This window comes from Callithrix jacchus, chromosome 6 (genome assembly GCF_049354715.1).
Source record: "Callithrix jacchus isolate 240 chromosome 6, calJac240_pri, whole genome shotgun sequence".
Lineage (NCBI taxonomy): Eukaryota > Metazoa > Chordata > Mammalia > Primates > Cebidae > Callithrix > Callithrix jacchus.
The window spans coordinates 58,243,956-58,259,063 of NC_133507.1; the positions used below are offsets into that span (position 1 = coordinate 58,243,956).

At 41.8% G+C, this 15,108-nt stretch overlaps 1 pseudogene; it reads right to left on the minus strand.

Moving 5' to 3' along the window:
• Nucleotides 1-10,513: 10,513 nt before the first annotated feature.
• On the minus strand, nt 10,514-10,930 carry LOC118154787 (small integral membrane protein 26 pseudogene; annotated as a pseudogene).
• Between the last annotated feature and the right edge of the window lie 4,178 nt (nt 10,931-15,108).

Sequence of the window (15,108 nt, forward strand, 5' to 3'; positions counted from 1 at the left end):
CAAGGGTGATAGAAATGTTTCAAGGGACCTTTCCAAGTTCTCTCGCTATCTTTTTTTTTTTTTTAATTTGCAGGTGCAAAAATTCCATTTGTAATTCTTTAATTCCAAGCGTAATGGGTGTCCTGGGGTCTCAGATTCCGGACAAGTGGCCAGCTGGGATACAATATTCTGCTTGCAAGTCATGGCAAGTGCAGAAGGAGGGCAAGCCATTAAAAGTTTGGCCTGTTCTCCTTTTCTCTCTTTTTGTGCATCCTTTTCCTCTTCTAGACGGGTGTACAATTACACGAGCTGAATTAGTTATCTCCCAAAGCTGTGCTGTTGTACATCCAGGAAAAGGACTTGATTACTCAACCCATGGTTCCAGGAGACTTATTTGGGTTCTTTTGTGCAGCAGAAAAAAGTGCTGAGTGCACCCTCTATTTGTTTTGCGATTTGCCTGCTGGGCACATTACTTGCTATCACTCTGGTTTCAATAGATGTCTTTTCACAGAGGTTTTAGCATGTCTATATTTAGAAAACAATAAAAGATGTATAAGATGGAAAAATTAGGGGAAAGCAGAAGTGCACTGAGGAGAAGAAAAAAGGGCAAGAGACAATCATGGATACTTCTCATGACAGGAGCTGTCCCTAGCATCCAGGCTTGATTTCTTTCTTGCCTTGCCAAGTATTCCACTGTGCAATGTGGAGTTATTAAGTGTGGAGATGAGGGGAGGAACAAGAGACAAGGAAAACATAGCTCCAGTACTCTGTGGTGTTTTTGGAGTGAGTTTTGCCAGGGCATGTACTGGACACAGTGTGAGAATCCAGGAAGGGAGAGGCATGTCAGCTGTGAGAGGCATATCCACGTGGTTATTATGGCCACATATCATCTCCTTTGTTGGGCTTTGTCAGCATATGAGCTGCTGATGAGGATGACTTCTTTCCCAACCAGGAATGGTTTGTAGGGCTCTTCTGCAAGTTATCGCTGGGAGCTTAGGTTTGGGGATTCCTGAGGTGGGTATAACTAGAACAGGCCCTGGTTTATCTTCACTCAGACTTTGATGCTTTGAAAAGATTAACAGGCAAAATACTCAGAGATTAAGAACAAACAAACAAATGGAAAAAGAAAGAGGAAGGATGGAGAACTTGAAATCAAGGAAGAAATGACTTTAAGATAGTCTAGTCTCTTGACCCGTGTAGCTATAATCACTTTATTGCCCATGATCTCAGATAGTAGGTTTATTTGGTTGTGGGCCTGGCATATGTTTGTTCACTTTTACGTGGTCTTAATGCTGTGTGGAATATTATAAACTTGTACTTATTTATTTACGTATACATTTACTTATTTATCTATACACCTAGCACAGAGACACAACTAGTTGGGTACTTAACAAGTAGATACATGAGTTGCCATAGCTATAAACTACTACTAATAGTAGGATGTCCATAGCCATTTTCTTTTTTTTGAGACAGAGTTTCTCTCTTGTTGCCCAGGCTGGAGTGCAATGGCGCGATCTTGGCTCACTGCAAGCTCCGCCTCCCTGGTTCAAGCAATTCTCCTGCCTTATCCTCCAGAGGAGATGAGATTATAGGTGTCCGCCACCACACCCAGCTAATTTTTGTATTTTTAGTAGAGATGGGGTTTCCCCATGTCGGCCAGGCTGGTCTCAAGCTCCTGACCTCAAGTAATTCATCTGCCTTAGCCTCCCAAAGTGCTAGGATTATAGGCGTGAGCCACTGTGCCCGGCCACCAGTTTCCTTTTTTTTTTTTTTTTTTTTAATTTTTTTAAAAAATAAAGACGAGATTTCACCATGATGGCCAGGCTGGTCTTGAACTCCTAACCTCAGGTGATCCACCCACCTCAGCCTCCCAAAGTGCTAGGATTACAGGCGTGAGCCACCGTGCCCAGCCCATTTTCTTTGATATTAAAAAATGCAATGAAAAAAAGAAGAAAAGGTCTATTTGGCCAAAAAAAAAATCGTGATGACTTTAAGATGTATAATTTAACACCAATTTCTTCCTTAAAAAGTTAAAGGCCCATGAACTTTTTTTTTCTTTTTTTTGAGATGGAGTTTCACTTTTGTTGCCCAGGCTGGAATGCAATGGCGCATTCTTGGCTCACTGCAACCTCCACCTCCTGGGTTCAAGCAATTCTCCTGTCTCAGCCTCCCAAGTAGCTGGGACTACAGGCATGTGCCACCACATCGGCTAATTTTTTGTGTTTTTAGTAGAGACGGGGTTTCACCATGTTGGCCAGGATGGTTTTGATCTCTTGACCTTGTGATCCACCTGCCTTGGCCTTCCAAAGTGCTGGGATTACAGGCATGAGCCACCGTGCCCGGCCTAAGGCCCATGAACTTTTTAAGTAATATGATTAGGAGAATTACAATTGTGTGATTAAGTAGCCACTGTCAGGTTGCAGCTACCTGGTTAGACTTCACCACAAATAATGTTTGATGAATATTATTTTAGTATTCCCTGTCTCAAAACATCAGATTCCAGTGTTGTGAATAAGAAAGTAGCCCCCAGTAGTCCGCCCTTCTATTGGGGGACATAACTTTCTCCCAGCATTGAATTGTGTTTCTAGGTAGAAAGTTTTGGATATAATTCCTTCTGAACTATTCCTCTTCAGTCCAGACCCCTGAACTGTCCTGAGGAAGGAAGTGGCCCACAACCTATCTCTATTTCATGGTCTCCATGCAGACTAGAAAAAAGAAAATAATACTATCAGAAACTTTGAGTTCCAGTCCTGAGCCAAGCCACTCTTGTACAATGTAGAAAAAATTAATTTCATTTCCCTGGACCTCAGGTCCTCATGGTTGTAAAGAAGTATGCTACTTGCTCTGATACTTCAAAAGACAGTTTACAGGGTAGTAAGTGATATCATGAAAAGAGTGAAGGCTTTGGAGTCAGCAAGATCTTGTTCATTCTTCAACAAATCTTTATTTAGCATCTACTATATACCAGATGCTGTTCTTGATGCCAGAGATGCTGCCTACATGAAGCTCACATTTTAATGTGGGGACCAATAGTTACTCTGTGGCCTTGGGCAAATCATTCAGCCCCTCTGAGCTTGTTTTTTCCACCTGTAAAATGGACATTATAATAACATTTCAAGATGCTTTGTTAGGATTAGACACAATGATATTTAAAGCACCTATTACTCAGTACAGGCTCAATGAATGGTGTGTAAAAAATACTATACAATAGATGAGAAAATGCTTTTTTCAATTGTACAGTTCTATCCAGATATGTGAATTACTATTTTTCGTCTCTCCTCTGTACTGTGTGACTTTAAAGCCATAGATGATCCCAAAATTACACTGCAGATTTTATAAATTTCCTTCCCTTTACTGCTTTAGAAGCAACTTCATTTATCAAATAAATATTTTTTTGAGTCACTACTATGCTTTAAATACTAGGCCGGCACTGGAGATATGGAAATAAGTGAGACTTCCCTCCCCTTACTTAGGATTATAACAGTAAATGCTTGGATTTCACCAGAGTTCCCACTTTTGGGAGCTTATTTTTTTAGAGTTTATATTGGTTATTGACTGTTTACAAAGAAAGAAATAAAGAAAGGAAAACAGCCCTTTACTTGGCAAGATAACGCTTTATTTAGCCAAGCTAAAGTTTTTTTGTTTGTTTGTTTTGTTTTGTTTTTTGAGATGGAGTCTTGCTCTGTTGCCCAGGCTGGAGTGCAGTGGTGTGATCTCTGCTCACTTCAACCTCCGCTTCCTGGGTTTCAGCAATTCTTTGCCTCAGCCTCCAGAGTAGCTGGGATTACAGCATGTGCCACCACACCCAGCTAGTTTTTGTATTTTTAGTAGAGACAGGGTTTCACCATCTTGGCCAGGCTGGTCTTGAACTCCTGACTTCATGATCCACCTGCCTTGGCCTCCCAAAATGCTGGGATTACAGGTGTGAGCCACAGCACTTGGACTAGCCAAGCTAAAGTTTTATTCGAGAGACCTAAGACTCTGTGTGTAAGACTCCTGGCAACCTCACTCTACTCAAAATGAAACAGATAGGAGAACACATCTTTCCTATAGCTGCCCTAAAGGTAAAATTTCAACCTATAAACATCTTTGCAACAAAAGAAAATCAATTAAGTTATTTACTATACCCAGCCATGTGACCAGTGTTGTTACAGATATTTCAGAGGATATCAATAAAAATAAGGAGATATTCCTTGAGATTAGCAGGAGACATGACACCTGCCCTTGAGGCAGGAGGTAGAATGTGTTCATTTATTTAGTCAAGAAAAAACCTGTTTAGTAACCATGGCCTTTGAGGAATTACACTGAGTGCGGTGAACACTAAGTGGGAAAACCAATAAAGTGGAAGAATAGTTATCAAGCACCTATTATGCACCAGGCACTGTCCATCATTTTACTTCCATCATCTCAATGCATTTCTGTCAATCCTAAAAAAAAAAAACAGGTTGTATGCTTTGACCTCAAGGCATTCATTGGAGTGTGATAGGACAGAAAGCATCAATCCAGAGCAAGAAGCCAATGCCATGGAGGAAAAGGCAGAGCCAGAGAGCTGGAGGGAATGGAGGAGAGAATGGTCCACTGTCCCCAGAGGGTAGGGGCAGGCTTTGCAGAGGTTGTGGCATTCTAGTTTTTAAGCAGGAGCAACACATGTGAAAGAGATCACAGGGATACAGATGACAGAGAGACAGGGAGTGACAGCACAGACCGTACACGCTGCAGGAGCTGGCCAAACCCCAAGGCTCTCAGAGCACCGAGTTACCAGTTGCTTCCCAGGCATTCGCCCAGAGTAGCTCATCTGAGAAGCTCTATTTCCCTGAGATAATGACAATGGAACTCAGATTTGTAGCCCAATTCATGGCACACTTGGGGGCTCACTTATAATCCATTCTTGGTTTTATGAAGAAAACAGTTTCCTTCTGCTCTGTGCTCTGTTTTAGAGTCAGGAGCTGATCTTTGCACTGATGCCATTCTAGATCTTCATTTGTTTTGTGCTGATGAGGCTTAGGAGTGATAAGTGGAAAAATACTGATCTTCTTTATATCCCACTATTAGGTTTTGATGGATAAAGTGGCCTTCTTGAAGTTTTTCTACTTTCATTTTGAAAGTGTCATAAGATATAGATAGGATAAGTACTAAAGTAAGGTGCCAGGCTGGGAGTGGTGGTTCACACTTGTAATGCCAGCACTTTGTGAGGCCGAGGCAGGTGTATCACCTGAGGTCAGGAGTTCACGACTAGCCTGGCCAACATGGTGAAACCCCATCTGTACTAAAAATACAAAAATTAGCAGGGTATGGTGGTGGGAACCCATAATCCCAGCTACTCAGGAAGCTGAGGCAGGAGAATTGCTTAAACATGGGAGGCAGCGGTTGCAGTGAGCCAAGATGGCACCACTGCACTCCAGCCTGAGCAGAAAAACAAAAAATAAGATAAATTAAAAAAAACAAAGTGTGAGCTGGGCATGGTGGCTCATGCCTGTAATCTTAGCACTTTGGGAGGCTGAAGAGGGCAGATCACGAGGTCAGGAGTTTGAGACCAGCCTGGCCAACATGGTGAAATCCTGTCTCTACTAAAAATACAAAAAGTAGCTGGACGTGGTGGTGTGTGCCTGTAGTCTCAGCTACCTGGGAGGCTGAGGCAGGAGAATCGCTGGAACCTGGGAGGTGGAGGTTGCAGTGAGCCAAGATTACACCACTGCACTCCAGCCTGGGTAACAGAGCAAGATCTTGACTCCAAAAAAAAAAAAAAAAAGGTGTGGCACCAGATAGACATAAATTCAAATCCCAGATCTTGGTGATCTTGAGCATTGGCTTTTCACCCAAATTTGGACCCAAATTCTGAGAGGTGAGATACAGCTATGAACTTGGAGTGCACCAAGGAAAAATTTCGAGAGATCTTCTTTACCCCTCTGTTGTTTGAATAAACAAATATAACTCAGTGATCACATCTACAGCATCAAGGCAATAGAGAAAGAAAAAAGCAACAACAGACTAGCTCTCTGCTTTGCTCTTTATTGCCTAATTCAGCAAGCTAAATACCTGATCCACAAGGAAATCATTAAGAGTTTTTTGCAGCTGGGTGCAGTGGCTCAAGCCTATAATCCCAGCACTTTGGGAGGCCGAGGCGGGTGGATCACGAGGTCAAGAGATCGAGACCATCCTGGTCAACATGGTGAAACCCCATCTCTACTAAAAATACAAAAACTAGCTGGGCATGGTGGCACGTGCCTGTAATCCCAGCTACTCAGGAGGCTGAGGCAGGAGAATTGCCTGAACCTAGGAGGCGGAGGTTGTGGTGAGCCAAGATCGCGCCATTGCACTCCATCCAGCCTGGGTAACAAGAGCAAAACTCCGTATCAGAAAAAAAAAAAAAAAAAAGTTTTTTGCAATAAATATTGTATAAGGGTTCTAGTTTATCTTGGTGGTCTGTGATTATTTTCAGAAAACAGCTTTTATTGAAATAGCTAAACTTATGAATAGGTAGGAGGCTAGAACTTTCAACCTACAATAGTAATAGTAGCAATAATAATAACCGTGGGAGGCATTTGCTATATGCCAGGCACTATTTTAAGCACTTTATTATGAGTTAATTCATTTAATCTTACAACTACCCTATGAAATAGGTACTATCATTATCTCTATTTTAAGATAAGGAAATTAGGCCAGGCACATGGCTTATGCCTATAGTCCCAACACTTTGGGAAGCCGAAGTGGAAGAATCACTTGAGGCCAGGAGATTGAGACCAGCCTGGGCAAAAAAGTGAGACCCTGTCGCTACAAAAAATTTTAAAAATTAGCCAGGCATGGTGGCATGTGCCTGTAGTTCCAGCTGCTTTGGAGGCTGAGGCAGAAGGATTGCATGAGCCTGGGAGGTCAAGGCTTACAGTGAACCACAATAATGCCACTGTACTCTAGCCTGGGCAAGAGAGCAAGACTCTGACTCAGAAATAATAATAATAATAATAAGGAAATTGAGGCACAGAGAGGGGCAGTGGCTTGCCGACTTGTCAGAGCCAGGATTTTTACCTACACTGCGTGCTTTAGAGCCTGTGTCATGAACTTCTCTTCAGTTCTATAAGCCAACTTCTTTTAAAATAATTATAATAATAATAACATTTTGTGTTCTAATTATAAAACTAAGTCATGGTAGGAATTTTTGGAAATAGAGAAAGGGGTAAAGAAACAAATTATTTGTATTTTTATTACTCAGGGACAACATTTATTAACATTTGGGTCTATTTCCTTTTGGAAATTAAATTGCATATATAATTCTCTTCAAATAGCATAACACCACATATGACTTTTTAAATTTAATGTTACAATTTGAGCATTTTCCCATGTTATTAAATATTTTTATAAACCATAGATTTTAATGGCTACAAATATTCCCATTTTCTGGGGGTCCAATAATTTACTTTAAAAATCACATGATATTGGGCCATTAGGTTGTTTCCAATGTTCTTGAGAAACATTGGTTGTATCTCTGTGTTGGTTTCTGGAGGATGCCTTAGCCTGGTACTTTTTTTTTTTTTTTTTTTTTTGAGACGGAGTTTCCCTCTTGTTACCCAGGCTGGAGTGCAATGGCGCTATCTTGGCTCGCCGCAACCTCCGCCTCCTGGGTTCAGGCAATTCTCCTGCCTCAGCCTCCTGAGTAGCTGGGATTACAGGCACGCGCCACCGTGCCCACCTAATTTTTTGTATTTTTAGTGGAGACGGGGGTTCACCAGGTTGACCAGGATGGTCTCCATCTCTTGACCTCGTGATCCACCGGCCTCGGCCTCCCAAAGTGCTGGGATTACAGGCGTGAGCCACCGCGCCCAGCCCTCATTCAATTTTTTAAAATTTTATTTATTTTTTTTTGAGACAAGAGTTTCACTCTTGTTGCCCATGCTGGAGTGCAAGGCACAATCTTGGCTCACTGCAACCTCCGCCCCCTCGGTTCAAGCAATTCTTCCACCTCAGCCTCCTGAGTAACTGGGATTACAGGCATGCACCACCACGCCCGGCTAATTTTTTATTTTTTTTTTAGTAGAGACGGGGTTTCTCCATTTTGGCCAGGCTGGCCTCAAACTCCCAACCTCCGGTGATCTGCCCACCTTGGCCTCCCAAAGTGCTGGGGTTACAAGCATGAGCCACCATGATGGCCTCATTCAGTTTTTTACAAACTCGTATAATTTCCCCCAGTTTAGTAAGTAAAACATGTATCTTGTTTTAAAAAAAGTAAAACATGAAAATGAACAAACAATAAAAATAAAATTAATCTAAAATTACACCATAGCTTGTCAAGCATTTGTCTTTGCACACTCCACACTATCTTGTTACCCTGTTGTTTTTTTACTCAACAACATAGTATATGCATTTTCCTATTAATAAACCTAGGTCATCATACCAGATGGTAGCTGATCTCTGCCCAGCCACTCTTGCACCCTCAGGTCTGATCCCTACAGCCCATCGCTTTTAACTGATTTATGTTTGCATGAATATAAACCATGGCTCCTCCTTCACCGTTGTGCCACACCTACCAGAAGCTAGTTCCTGTACTTCCCAAAGCTGGAGCAGCCGCACTGCCATCAAGGAGTTGGCCTTCAACTTGAGGAGTATATTATAGAAATAAATAAATAATATTTTTTCTGAGACAGAGTCTTGCTCTGTAGCCCAGGCTGGAGTGCAATGGCACGATCTCAGCTCTGCAACCTCTGCCTCTCAAGTTCAAGTGATTCTCCTGCCTCAGCCTCCCAAGTAGCTGGGATTACAGGCTCCTGGCTCCACATCTGGCTAATTTTTTTTGTATTTTTAGTAGAGACGAGGTTTCACTCTGTTGGCCAGGCTGGTCTTGAACTTCTGACTTTGTGATCCTCCCACCTCAGCCTTTCAAAGTGTTGGGATTACAGGTGTGAGCCATCGTGTCCAGCCTTAATAAATCTACTTAAAGGTGACCCAAAGTGGTGTTTTTAATAAGGAGGAATAAGGAAATGTGGGAATAAGGAAATACCCAGACCATTTTACAAACCCAAACTCTTTATCTTATTTATGAGACAGCCTATGATGTTGAGTTTTTTCTTGTATTTCTCTACCTTGAACTGGTAAAGAAAGGGCCTATCAAGTTAGCTATGCCCATCTATGATTCCTCTGATTAAATCTTCTGCCTCTGACTTTTAAGGAGATGTTTTTACCTCATCTTCTTCCTAATTTTTCCAAAAAGGAGAGTCCTATTCAAGTTGTGTCAGAAGCTAAGTCAAAACTTATCTTAAATGACTATATTGGAAATTAGTAAAGACAGGACTCTGAGCCCCTCCAGTCTACCCAGACAGATTTTTTTTTTTTTTAGAGGGAGTCTCACCCTGTTGTCTAGGCTGGAGTGCAGTGGCGCTATCACTGCTCACGGCAGCCTTGACCTCCCTGGGCTCAGGTCTCCTTCCACCTCAGCCTCCTAAGTAGCTGGGACTACAGGTGTGTGCCAGCACGCCTGGCTGACTGTTTTGTATTTTTTGTACAGATAGGGTTTTACCATGTTTCCCAGACTGGTCTCGAACTCGTGGGCTCAAGCCACCAACCCACCACAGCCTCCTAAAGTGCTAGCATTACAGGCGTGAGCCACCACACTCAGTCCAGACAGACTAAAGGGATCTTTATACTATAAAGGAATCTTGTACCCACAGGAATTGTGAGCTTAGATATTACTATAGTAAGATCACAAGTGGTAAAAATCAGATAAAATGGTAATCATCTTACTTGGTGATCAAACTAATGCAGAAAAAGTAAAAAATGGTTTGATTTTGTAAGCCCTCTGAGGAAATAAGCAGTTTTAGTTAACACTGCTGTGGCAATCCCTATCTTGCAGCTTCAGCTTAATCTGATAGCAACACTGGAACTCATTTTTATTATAATTACAGTTGACCCTTGAACAATGCAAGGGTCAGAGGCACTGCCCACTTCATCCTGTGCAGTAGAAAATTCTCCTATAGCTTTTTTTGTTTTGAGACAAAGTTTCGCTCTTGTTGCCCATTCTGGAGTGCAGTGGCGTCATCTTAGCTCACCACAACCTCCTCCTCCCAGGTTCAAGCGATTCTCCTGCCTCAGCCTCCTGAATAGCTGGGATTACAAGCATTAATCCCATAATGCCCGGAAGAGACAACAGGAAGGCACATGCAAACTAAAGGCCTTGAGAGGACACAACAAGAAGGCAGCTGCTCACCGGCCAAAGAGAGAGGCCTCAGGAGAAACAGAACCTGTCAGCACTTTGATCTTAGACTTCCAGCCTCCATAAATGTGAGAAAATACATTTTTATTTAAGCTATCCAGTCTGTGATATTTTGTTATGGCAGCCCTAGCAAATTAATATATTCTCTCTAGGGACTTCAATTGCATATATATTCAGTGAAGTTATTCCACTGCTTATTAAAACTCTGTTGTTTTTTTTTAAGTATTTTTCTCCCTCTGTTTCATTGTGAACTTTTTTTTTAGTTTCCTTCAAGAAAATATTTATTGCATATTATTAGTGATTATGTTTTACAGCAAAATTAAATATATATGCTTTTCACAAACACAAAATGGGAATAAAGGCATCTGTCAAATTTAAATGTTGAGCCACATCCTGGTTTTCAGAATTCAGCAGCCAGTCATGGTTCTTCACTGGGGCACTAGTCCATGATTTCCAGTAGTTGAGGATCTTTTCAGTAATTGGAACAAAATCTTCTTTATATGTGACAGTCGTTTCCACATAAAACCCTTTTGGGATTTCAAATAGTTCACTCGGCACTTCACTTGTTGAGCCATCCTTTTGCTGTGCTTCATCACCTGACGGCTGCGCCATTTTCCATCTGACATAAAGCATTGAGCCCACTGGAGACCAGGTGCCGATCCTGTAGACCACCGACATCTGCTGGTTCCAGGCCATGAACTGGTTTTGATACATGGGTACAGTGGTAAGGGCCTCAATTCTCACAGGCCCAGAGTGGAGGCAGCTCGCTGTGAACTTGCTATTGCTGTGTCTTCAAAATCCATATTTTTTTCTTCTCCATTGTTTTATCTGCCATTATTTCCATCCAGCATATTTTCATCTCAGATATATTTTTATCTCTAAAAGTTTGGTTTGGGTATCTACATTTAAAAAAAATTTTCATGAGTACATAGTAGGCATATATATTTATAGGATACATGAGATATTTTGACACAGGCAGGCAATACATAGTAATCACATCAGGGTAAATGGGGTTATTTATGATTTAAAGCATTTATCCTTGTGCTTCAAACAATTTAATTATATTATTTTAGTTATTTTTAAATGTACAATAAATTATTGTTGATGGTAATCACCCTGTTGTGCTATCAAATAGTAGATCTTATTCATTCTAACTATATTTTTGTACCCATTGACCATCCCCACATTCCCCCTACCCCACTATCATTCCCAGCCTCTGTTAACTGTCCTTCTACTCTCTATCTCAATGAGCTCAATTGTTTTAATTTTTAGCTTTGACAAATCAGTGAGAACATGTGAAATTTGTCTTTCCGTGCCTGGCTTATTTCACTTAACATAATGACTTCCAGTTCAGTTCCATCAATGTTGTTGCAAATGACAGGATTGCATTCTTTTTCATGGCTGAATAGTACTTTATTGTGTATATGTACCACATTTTCATTATCCATTTTTCTGTTAATGGACATTTAGGTTGCTTAGGGAATCTAGGTTTTTTATTAATGTATTTTATTTTTTAGAACAGTTCTAGATTTACAAAAAAATTGAGAAGATAGTTGTTGTGAACTACTCGTGTCCTCTCAAAATTCATATGTTGAAACCCCAGCTTCCAACATGACATTATTTGGAGAAAGGGCTTTTAGGGAGGTAATCAAGGTTAAATGAGGTTAGAAGGGTGAGGCCCTAATCCAATAGGACTGATGTCCTTATTTTTTAAAAAAGGGAAAAGACACCACTCTGTCACTCTCCCTCTCTGTAAGTACAGGTAAGAAGAGGCCATGTGATGACACAGCAAGAGGTAGTTGTCTACAAGCCAGGAGGAGAGTCCTCAACAGAAACCAACCCTGATAATACCTTGATCTTGGACTTCTTGCCTTCAAAACTTAAAGAAAATAAATTTCTGTTGTTTAAGCCACTCAGATTGTGGTGGTTTTTATGGCAGTCTGAGTTGACTAATACAGTGCACAGGCTGGGCATAGTGGCTCGCACCTGTAATCCCAGCACTTTGAGAGGCTGAGGTGGGAGGATCACTTGAGGCCAGGAGTTTAAGACCAGCCTGGGAAACACAGAGGGATCCCATCTCTACAAAAAGTAAGAATACATTAGCTGGGCATGATGGCATGTGCCTGTGGTCCCAACTACTCAGGAGGCTGAGGGGAGAGGATTGCTTGAGCTTGGAGGTTGAGGCTGCAGTAAGCTGTGATCATGCCACTGCACTCTAGCCTGGGCAACCACATGACCCTGTCTCAAAATAAATAAATACAGTGTTCAAATATATCTGTTTAAGGCATGCTTTCAATTCTTTTGTGTATATACCAGAAGTAGAATTGCTGGTAGTTCTATGTTTAATTTTTAGAGTAACTGCCATACTGTTTTCCATGTGATTCTTAGTAATAAGAAAAACAAGGCAGCAATATATTGTTTAAAAAATCATAAAACGGGCCGGGCGCGGTGGCTCAAGCTTGTAATCCCAGCACTTTGGGAGGCCGAGGCGGGTGGATCACGAGGTCAAGAGATCGAGACCATCCTGGTCAACAAGGTGAAACCCCGTCTCTACTAAAAAAATACAAAAAATTAGCTGGGCATGGTGGTGCGTGCCTGTAATCCCAGCTATTCGGGAGGCTGAGGCAGGAGAATGCTTGAACCCAGGAGGTGGAGGTTGCAGTGAGCCGAGATCGTGCCATTGCACTCCAGCCTGGGTAACAAGAGCGACTCCGTGTAAAAAAAAAAAAAAATCATAAAACTAGGCTGGGTGCAGTGGCTTACACCTATAATCTGCGCACTTTGGGAGGCCGATGCGGGCAAATCACAAGGTCAGGAGATCGAGATTATCCTGGCCAACATGGTGAAACCCCATCTCTACTAAAAATACAAAAAGTTAGCAGGACATGGTGGCATGAGCCTGCAATCTCAGCTATTTGGGAGGCTGAGGCAGGGGAATCACTTGAATCCAGGAGGTGGAGGTTGCAGTGAGCCAACATCACGCCACTGCACTCCAGCCTGATGACAGAGCAAGACTCCATCCCTCCCGCTGCCAAAAAATAGTATTAAAACTAGAATTTTAATTATGCCTTTGCTACCAGTTCACTTCACTATGTGACTGTGAAAAAATGTTAAATCTCTTGAGGTCTCAGTGTCCTCATCTGAATATAAGAATTGTGCTGAATGATTTCATGGTCACTTCAGGGCCAGTGTTTGTTGGTTCTATGATTCTAGGTGCTGGGACACTAGTATCCCTAGTTGTGCATACTTGAAAATACTACTGCTTTTTAAGTTGCCTGCTATTAAGGGCTGAGACATGGTAAGTTCCCTAATGGGCTGAATTGATTATGGTGATCTCCAGAATGGCCAAAGGCAAAAAGCACATCAAAGATTAGGACAATAAGGGTAATATCAGTCATCAAAACTAAGAGTCAGGAGCAAGGGCTTTGTGTAAGAGCCAGGGATCCCAGGAAGATGTCAGGATGGAGGCTGCCAAGCTAGACTGCAAAGCTGAATGTTGACTGACTTCCTTATGTTGGCCATAGGCAGTCTTGGACGCCAGAGTTCTGTTAGACTTCTCCGTGTCTCAGTCACCCTTGCTGTAAAACAGTGCTATTTCTTGCTATTTTTCTACCAGTTAGGCTAGAGATAAATAGAAATATAAACTTTGAAAAGAACTAGACCTTAATTTTTTTCTCAAGTAAAAAGCTAAAAATTGGTGAATTTGAGTAAAGAGTATATGCAAGTTCCTTGAACTATTCTTGCAACTTTTCTGTACATTTAAAATTACATAATTGTATTCATGTGGACATAAAGACGGGCGCAATAGACACTGGAGACTCCAAAAACAGGAAGGGAGAGAGGTGGGCAACGCTGAAAACCTTCCTGTTGGAAACTATGTTCACTATCTGGGTAACAGGACCAATAGAAAGAAGCTCAAACCTGAGACCCACATGGACAACCTACACATGGACCCCTCTGAATTTAAAATGAAAATTGAAATTAAAAGAGAAATTTACATCAAAACTTTACCAAGGAAAAGAGGAAAAACTTATTTAAGAAGGATAGTGAGGCCACCTGGGTGACAATGAGGCCAGGTGCAGTGGCTCACGTCTGCCATCCAGATGTTTTGAGAGGCCTAGGCAGGAGGATCACTTGAGCTCAGGAGTTAGAGACCATCCTGGGCAGTGTAGTAAGACCTTGTTTCTACTAAAAATTTTAAAAAAGACGATTTAGCTGGGTGTGGTGCCACATACCTATAGTCCCAATTACTTGGGAGCTGAGGCAGGAGGATAGCTTGAGCCCAGAAGTTCGAGGCTGCAGTGAGCTGTAATTGTGCGACTGCACTCCAGCCTGGGTGACAATGAGACTCTGTCTCAAAAAAGAAAAGAAAAGAAGTTTACCCACAGCTTCTTTAGAGTTTATTTTGGCTTAGCATGCTGAGTTGGGTCTATAGTCTCAGCTACTCTGGAGGCTGAGGCAGGAGGATCATTTGAGCCCAGGAGTTTGAAACTGTAGTGTGTTACGGTTGTAACTGTGAATAACCCCACTGCAGGCCAGCCTGGGCAAGATAGGGAGATCCATCTCTAAAAACAACAAAAAAGATTGATTTTGTATGCATAGATGAACTACTTCCAAGGCAAAACATCCAGATCATCTGATTCAAATGTCTTTTGACATTGACCCTGAAAGTACCTCCAAATACCAATGTATTCATATCAACAACTCTAATTTGTCATTGGAAATTCAAGTGGTTGGGTTGGGTACAGTGGCTCACCCCTGTAATTCCAGCACTTTGGGAGGCTGAGGCAGGTGGATCACTAGGTCAGGAGTTCGAGACTAGCCTGACCAACATAGAGAAACCCATCTCTACTAAAAATATAAAAAATTAGCTGGGCGTGGTGGCGCATGCCTCTAATCCCAGCTACTTGGGAGACTGAGACAGGAGAATT